The sequence below is a fragment of the Arvicola amphibius genome, chromosome 5, assembly GCF_903992535.2.
Source record: "Arvicola amphibius chromosome 5, mArvAmp1.2, whole genome shotgun sequence".
NCBI lineage: Eukaryota > Metazoa > Chordata > Mammalia > Rodentia > Cricetidae > Arvicola > Arvicola amphibius.
Window position 1 is genome coordinate 44345258 of NC_052051.1, and position 7237 is coordinate 44352494.

Consider the following 7237-nt stretch of genomic DNA (forward strand, 5'->3'; position numbering starts at 1 on the left):
CCAATTATTCAGCTCCAGCAGACCAGGACCTCAAATTCTTAATTCGAAATAATCGTTCCAATAGCTCTGTTCGTCTTTGCTTCCCTACAAAACTTCACAAGTCAGGTCCCCACCATCTGCATCGCTCTCACACAATCGTCTAAGTCCCCACAGTCGCCGCTCATTAGGCTCTGAACACTCCAGTAGCTTTTCCATTCCAAAGCCCTTCCACATTCCTCCCCCAAACACAGTCAGTTCTGTCACAGCAATACCCAGCTCTTGGCACCAATTTCTGTCTGGGTTTGGGTGTCTGTTGCCGTGATAAAAAACACTGGGGTAGTTAGAACGGAAGGGTTCCACAGGCTCAGAGGGACTGGCACTCTTGGGAGGCATGGCCTTGGTGGAGTAGGTGTGGTCTTGTTGGAGGAAGTGTGTCATTGGGGGTAGACTTGGAGGTCTCAGACACTCAAGCCTGGCCGGTGTGGCTTACTTGCTCTTTCAGCTGCCTGTGGATCCTGACACAGTACTCTCAGCTCCATCTCTAGCACCGTGTCTGCCTGCGCGTCATCATGCTTCCTGCCATGATGATAATGAACTAGACCTCTGAACTGTCAGCAGACCCAAATAAATGTTTTCAGTGTGGTCATTGTGTCTCTTCACAGCAATAGAAAACCTAACTAAGACATACGCCATGACCAAAAGCGACTTGGGGAAGAAAGGATTTATTTCATCATTCAGACTGTAGTTCATTACCCAAGGAATTCAGGCCAGGAACTCAAGCAGGACAAGAATGTGGAGACAGGAACTGATGCAGAGGCCATGGAAGAGAGCTGCTTCCTTACTCGCTCTACATGGTTTGCTCAGATTGCATTCATATACCATCCATGACCCCCTACTCAAGGGTGGCACCAACCAACGACTGGGTTCTCCCACATTAACCATTAATAAAGAAAACGCCCCACAGGTCAGTCTTCTGGAATTGTGGTTCCTTCTTCTCAGATGAATCGAGATTGTGTCAAGTTGACCAAAACCTAGCGAACACGTTTCCTGAATACAGAGAAGTAGATAACCAAAGGGCACCCATCTCAGCATATGTAGCTCATAAGCACGCGGAACTTAGGGTCTGTGGGTCTCCCTTGACCATTAGGAGAGAGGAGCCAGTGGGTAAGCGCTTGTTCTCCAGAAGACAATTCTGAGACATTTCAGGTTTTCTGGGGAAGGTCATGATGGCAGGGAGCCCTAGATACCCACAGCGTTTGCCAGTGTGCTGACCCGCCTTATACAGGTTTTCTTCTAGGATTCAGTCCCCTGCCCATCTTTCCTGCTTCCTGGAGTCACATTCTCAAACAAACTACCTCTTCACAAACCTTTTCCTCAAGCTCTCCCTCGGGAAGCCCTGGCCAGGATAACAGCCGAACGTCAGAGAGGTTAGGTCATTTGTTTAAGATCACATAGCTTGGGCATGTACCAAGTATACTAACAGAAAAGGTGAGTATCTGTACGGAGCCTGGATCATTCAGGAGACGGCAATCATCTTTGATCACGTGCAGTCATATGGCTAAAATGGAGAAAACAATGGCACCATTTGTAAATGGCTAAACCAGAGAAGTTTAACTATGTCACATATACATAGCCAATATTGCTTGGTTAGTTGAGCAGTGCCTCTCCCAGCATGGTTCTGAAAACATAAACACAAAAAGTGGTATAAATAAGTCAAACTGAATTTGTTAAGACTGATTCATTTGTTTTTATGTGTAGGAGTGCTATGCCTGCATGCATGTATGTGTACCTGGTATGTGTACCCACTGTCCACAAATGTCAGAAGAGGGCATTGGAGCCCCTGAAACTGAAGTCACAAATAGTTGTGCAATGCCCTTAGGTGCCGAGGACTGAATGTGCTCTTCTAGAAGAGCAGCCAGTGCATTTGTCCAGCTCATCATAATCGATTTTTAATGATTCAGTTATTTAGTTGGATGTGGGGAGCGCACCCCTTTAATCCCAGCACTCGGGAGGCAGAAGCAGGTGGATCCCCATGAGTTTGAGGCCAGCCTGGTCTACAGAGCAAGTTCCAGGACAGCTAGGGCTACACAGAGAAATCCTGTCTTGGAGAAAAAAAGGTTATTACAGGTAGTAGGGCTTCAGATCCTTTGCCTTTGTCCTGTTTCCCCTGAGGCGATCGCCTTTTCTGTACTCTCAGAGCCGCCTTAGGTATCACTCGTATTCATGAGCTCCTGTTTTAAAAGTGTGCTCTTGCAGCCTGAATTCTCATTCACTGGCTTCTCTTGGAACTTTCTTTCATACCCCATGAGTTTGTCCTAGAATCCGAACAAACCATAGTCACTTCCCTTTCAGAGGATTCTTAGGGTGCTGCTGCTAACCTCCTACCTTCGACTCCTCTAATACTGATGCAATCCTGAGTTGACTTTTTCAAAGCTTCAAACACAGACACTGACTTATCTGCATAGCTTTACACCCCTTCCCTGACACAGTTAACTTTGAACTCTGTAAATCTCAAGTCAGAACATAACCAGCGAAGAAGAACAGGCAACAGGGCCAGTAGGGAGGAGAGATCTGTGGTGGAACAGTATGCTGGCTAGTTGTTTATCAACTTGACATGAGCTAATGGGGAAGAGGGAACCTCAAATGAGAAGATGCCTCCATCAAAATGGGCCTTGGGCAAATCTGTGAACATTTTCTCAATTAATGATTCATGTAAGAGGATCCACCTCATTGTAGGTGTTGCCATCTCTGGGCACGTAGTCCTGCATTTTATAAGAAAGCAGGCTGAAGCTGGATGGTGGTAGTGCACACCTTTAATCCCAACACTCCCAAGACAGAGTCAAGCACATCTCTGTGAGTTGCAGGCCAACCTGGTCTACGGAGAGAGTTCCAGTACAGCTAGGGCTACACAGAGAAACCCTATCTCGAAAAAACAAAAAAGAAAAGAAAGGAGGTTGAGCAGTATAATGATTTGCTTTTTCTGGTGACAAGGGCACAGGCCCAGAGCCAAGCTCAGCCTTCCCTCAGTCATGCCTCCAGAGCTCGGAGTCTGGACAGCTGAGGGCACAGCCATAAGGAGTAGTGCCGATGGCAGCTAGTAGGCATGGTCTCCTCATGCTCAGTCCTTGTGAGGAATCTCACAAGGCACCCGGTAACCGACCAAAAAATTTCTCTCCACTTAGGCTAGAATTAGTGTCTGTGGTTGGTGACCAAATGCCCTGGTCAGTAAATGCTATGACGAAGAGACCAGAGATCTGGGCGGTGTCCTAAGTCATTCTGGTTCATCAGGTTCTAGATAGTGAGAGGGGGATGGCCCCATGACCAGCTCTAGTCACAAGGAAGAGAGCTACTGAGTAGGGAGGGGCCCTAAAAGGGCAGGAAAGCTGACCCAGCCAGATATGCTAATTTTAGCTCTGGTTGTTGGGGGCTGAGGCTCACCGTTCTTGCTATATTCAGGGGCAAAGCGGGGCTAGCTCATGGTATTTAACCAAATGCACGGAGCTGGATTCTCATAATCTAAAGGGGGGCAGGTAATGAGGAGCAATGAAGGGGCTGAAGTGCAGTCTGTGCTTCAGGGGGTCCTTAGCAAGGGCAGACTAACCTGATGTGAGATACAAGCTGAGGATATGGCCCAATAGCAGAGCATTCACCTAGCGTATGCAAGGCCTGGGGCTCCATTTCCAGCCCTGCACAAAACATAAAGGAAAAAAAGAACCCGTTAGAGGTCATGGGTATATGTATAAATGTATGCGCAGACACAGATATAGACACACACATGCGCACGCACGCACACACAGAAAGAGATCTCAAAGAAGAATACAGAACAGAGATGGTAGAGTACCCAGGGAACTCCATCAATAAAGAAGAAGCCAAAATGTAAGCTGGCCGAGGTCGCAAGGGAGCCTTTTGTGGAGGCCTTGAGTAGGCTGCAAGATGCTTTCAGTATTGAGTCAGCCTGAGTGTCCAGTGATTCGAATGTATTGGTTAGCTAGACAGTAAAGAACAAATTCCTTCAAAATAAAGAGGCTTTCCTGGGCAGTGGTGGCGCACGCTTTTAATCCCAGCACTTGGGAGGCAGAGACAGGTGGATCTCCGCGAGTTTGAGGCCAGCCTGGTCTACAAAGTGAATTCTAGGACAGTCTCCAAAGCTACAGAGAAACCCTGTCTCAAAAAACCTAAAATAAAATAAAATAAAAAAATAAAGAGGCTTGAATGTCATGAATTTCCAAGTCTAGATCAGCTAAGCCACCTTTTATTGTCTGGGTCATCATGGGTCCCTAATCAGCTATGAGACGAGCAGGCACCTTCTGATATTGCCTGGGATAGAGGCATGTTTCAGCACCTGCTAGTGGCTGGGCTAATTAGGCCTCAGACAGAGCCCATCTCTATCTCCTTGAGATCTCTTACCCTCCCATAGGCTCATCTTGTTCACACAGCACTGTCTAAGCAACCCTGTAAAAGCAGATGGGGCCTTTTAAAGCCTAAGCTCAGAAAGGACTCAGCATGACTTCCAGCACTTTCCACTGGCCAAAGCAAGCCACAAACTTGAACCAGAGCCCACTTCTCATCGGAAACAGCTATAAGTCCACCAGGTACAGGGTGTCAGTTCAGATTGGAACAGCAAGTGGGGACCACCTTATAATCACCTTGTTACACGATAGTGGGGAGTTTGACAAGGAATCTGCCCAACTCTGGGATTTCAAGAAAATCTTTAAACTACCCATTAGTTCCTTAGAAGACAGCCAATGTCCCAGCTCTCCAATGGAAATACCCTCCCTCCTTCCCCTGAGGTCCTCATGACCACTTAAGTAGCAAATGCTGCTCTTAGCTCTTACTACCTCCAACCAGCAGCACCAGTGGGTCTTTGCCCACGCACTTCCTCTAGCCTCTTGACCTCCTTCTGTCCATCTGGAGTCAGCAGTTAATGTCCTACCCCAGGAGTCTGCTCAACACTGCCCGATTTGTCCTGCTGTGTAAAATGGTTCCAGTGGCCCATGTATTAAAGATTTGCTCCTCGCACTGGGTGCTGCGACAGTGTAACAGAACCTTTAACTGGTAGGCGTAGTACGGATTCCTAGTCTGGAGTGTGCCCTCAAGGGAGGCTGTGGGACATGGTCTCTTTTTCCTTTCTAATTCCTCGCTACCGTGAAGTGAGCTGTTAGCCCTACCACACATTTCTGCCATGGTGCACACCCACTGCCCAGGCCCAAAGTCATGGAGCCAAGAGACCTTTCATCTTTTATGTTGATTTATTCATATAATGATTTGTTATAGTAACATAGTAACCCAGTTCACTGGCTGCTTTCTTACTGGCTCATTTCTCACATTCCTACTGAAGGTCCTGAGATCTCTCTAAAACTTAAGCCACTTACACCAGAACCTTTATCTCCCAGTCTCTTGCCATCTCCAGTGGAACCAGCCCACCAAGCTAATGATTATTACCCATAGGCACATCCAAGCCAAACCTGTTCTCTGTTCAGTGGTTCAAGTAACCACAGCAGGACTTCGCTCGCTCGTTGAGAAAACACCTCCACCTCCAGCCATGCAAGCCAGAGACCCCTACAAAGCAGCGTCTTCTTGGAAATCCTCCTCACAGGCCTAAGGACTCTTACACAGTGACTGTCAAGGCCGGGTGGTAGTGCCACACACCTTTAATCCCAGGACTTCACAAACCAAAGCAGGCAGATCTTTGTCAGTTTGAGGCCAGCCTAGTCTATAGAGTGAGTTCCAGGACAGTCGCGGCTACATAATAAAACCCTGTCTCAAAACACAAACAAACAAAAAAGCCAAAAGCCGTGACTGTCAAGGCCTTCTGTTGGAGAGGGATGGCATATAGGCCATTTTGCGCACCATCTTGAATCACTAAATAAGAGTTAGCTGGAGGCTCCATCCAGACTTAGGGTGTGGGGGTATGAATAGTGAAATCTGCTTTAGAGGGAATTGCAATGGCCCTAAATCTACCACCATGGCTACCGTGGCTATTCTGGTGAAGTTGGCTTTTCCCTCAGCACTCGTGCCCTACCAAGCCATTTTCTGCCTCTGGATGCCTCCTTGCCCCATTCCAGAAAGCAAACATACACAGAGGGCATGATTATTCATGGATGAAGAAATTGGTTCTAAGCTGGGAGTAGCTTTCCCACTTTCCTAGCACCACAGAATGTATAAGAACAGAGTGAGGTTTTCAGTCAGATCCCTCTGAGACCCAAACCCTGTCCTAAGTCTTTTTGTTGTTGTTGTTGTTGTTGTTGTTGTTGTTGGTTTTTTGAGACAGGGTTTCTCTGTAGCTTTGGAGCCTGTCCTGGAACTAGCTCTTATAGACCAGGCTGGCCTCGAACTCATAGAGATCCACCTGCCTCCTGAGTGCTGGGATTAAAAGTGTTTGCCACCACTGCCAGGCTTTTTTTTTTTTTCCTAAATCCTTCTTAGAGAAGAAAGTTGTAAGCAGTTCTTCTAAGGGAACAGCTCGATGCCCTGTAATTGCTGCTTTGCTGTTAAGAAGCCTTTGTTGGCCTGCTGAGGGTGGCACAGGCAGAGGCAGGCAGATCTCTGAGTTCGAGGCCAACTGGTCTACAGAGTGAGTTCCAGGACAGCAAGGGCTGCACAGAGAAACCCTGTCTCGAAAAACCAAAAGAAGAAAGAAAGAAAGGGGGGGAGGGAGGGAGGGAGGGAAGGAGGGAGGGAGGGAGGGAAAGGAGGGGAGAGAAGGGAAGAAACCTTTGTTGGTTATCTTCTCCAGCCAGGTGGAATAGAAGGTTCTTTGAGAGCAGCAAGGAGCCATTCTCCATCCCACAATCCCCCTCTCCGCTGGGCCCTCTTCCTAACCCCTCTCACCCCACCTTGGCCCTGGCTTTCACTTACTTTCCGTCTTTGAGCAGCTGTTTCCCAGAGAGGGCAGAAAGCCTCTGGGAACGCCAGAGATGAGATTCCAGCTAGAGCAGGAGAGTCTGGGACATTTCCAAACCTCAAAGTTATGGAAAAACCCCACTGAGAGCTTCTAGGGTGGTGACTCAGCACGCCACAGGCCCGGGCTGCAACGGGGACTACAAACCCTAGCCTAGGCCTGGTGCCTGCTGACCAGGAAACCAGCTTGCTTTCGGTTTGGTTCTTAACACTGTCCTGGGGCAGCTGTTCTCATCAGAGCTTATCTGGCTGCAGAAAGTGGCAATTTCCTATTCCAATAAGTCTTGGGGGTGGGACTCAAGGCCAAGTCTCTCTTCCCAACAGGCAGCTGCTCTCACCACCCCCTGCCCCCCCCCCC

The 7237-nt window shown here is 48.2% G+C and overlaps 1 long non-coding RNA gene across 1 annotated transcript; it reads right to left on the reverse strand.

Annotated features, from left to right (window-relative positions):
- Positions 1 to 753: 753 nt before the first annotated feature.
- On the reverse strand, positions 754 to 7033 carry LOC119815719. The gene is made up of 3 exons (XR_005285563.1): positions 6838 to 7033; positions 3630 to 3665; positions 754 to 1537 (listed from the first exon to the last, which is right to left on the reverse strand). It is a non-coding gene; the product is annotated as an uncharacterized LOC119815719 (long non-coding RNA).
- Between the last annotated feature and the right edge of the window lie 204 nt (positions 7034 to 7237).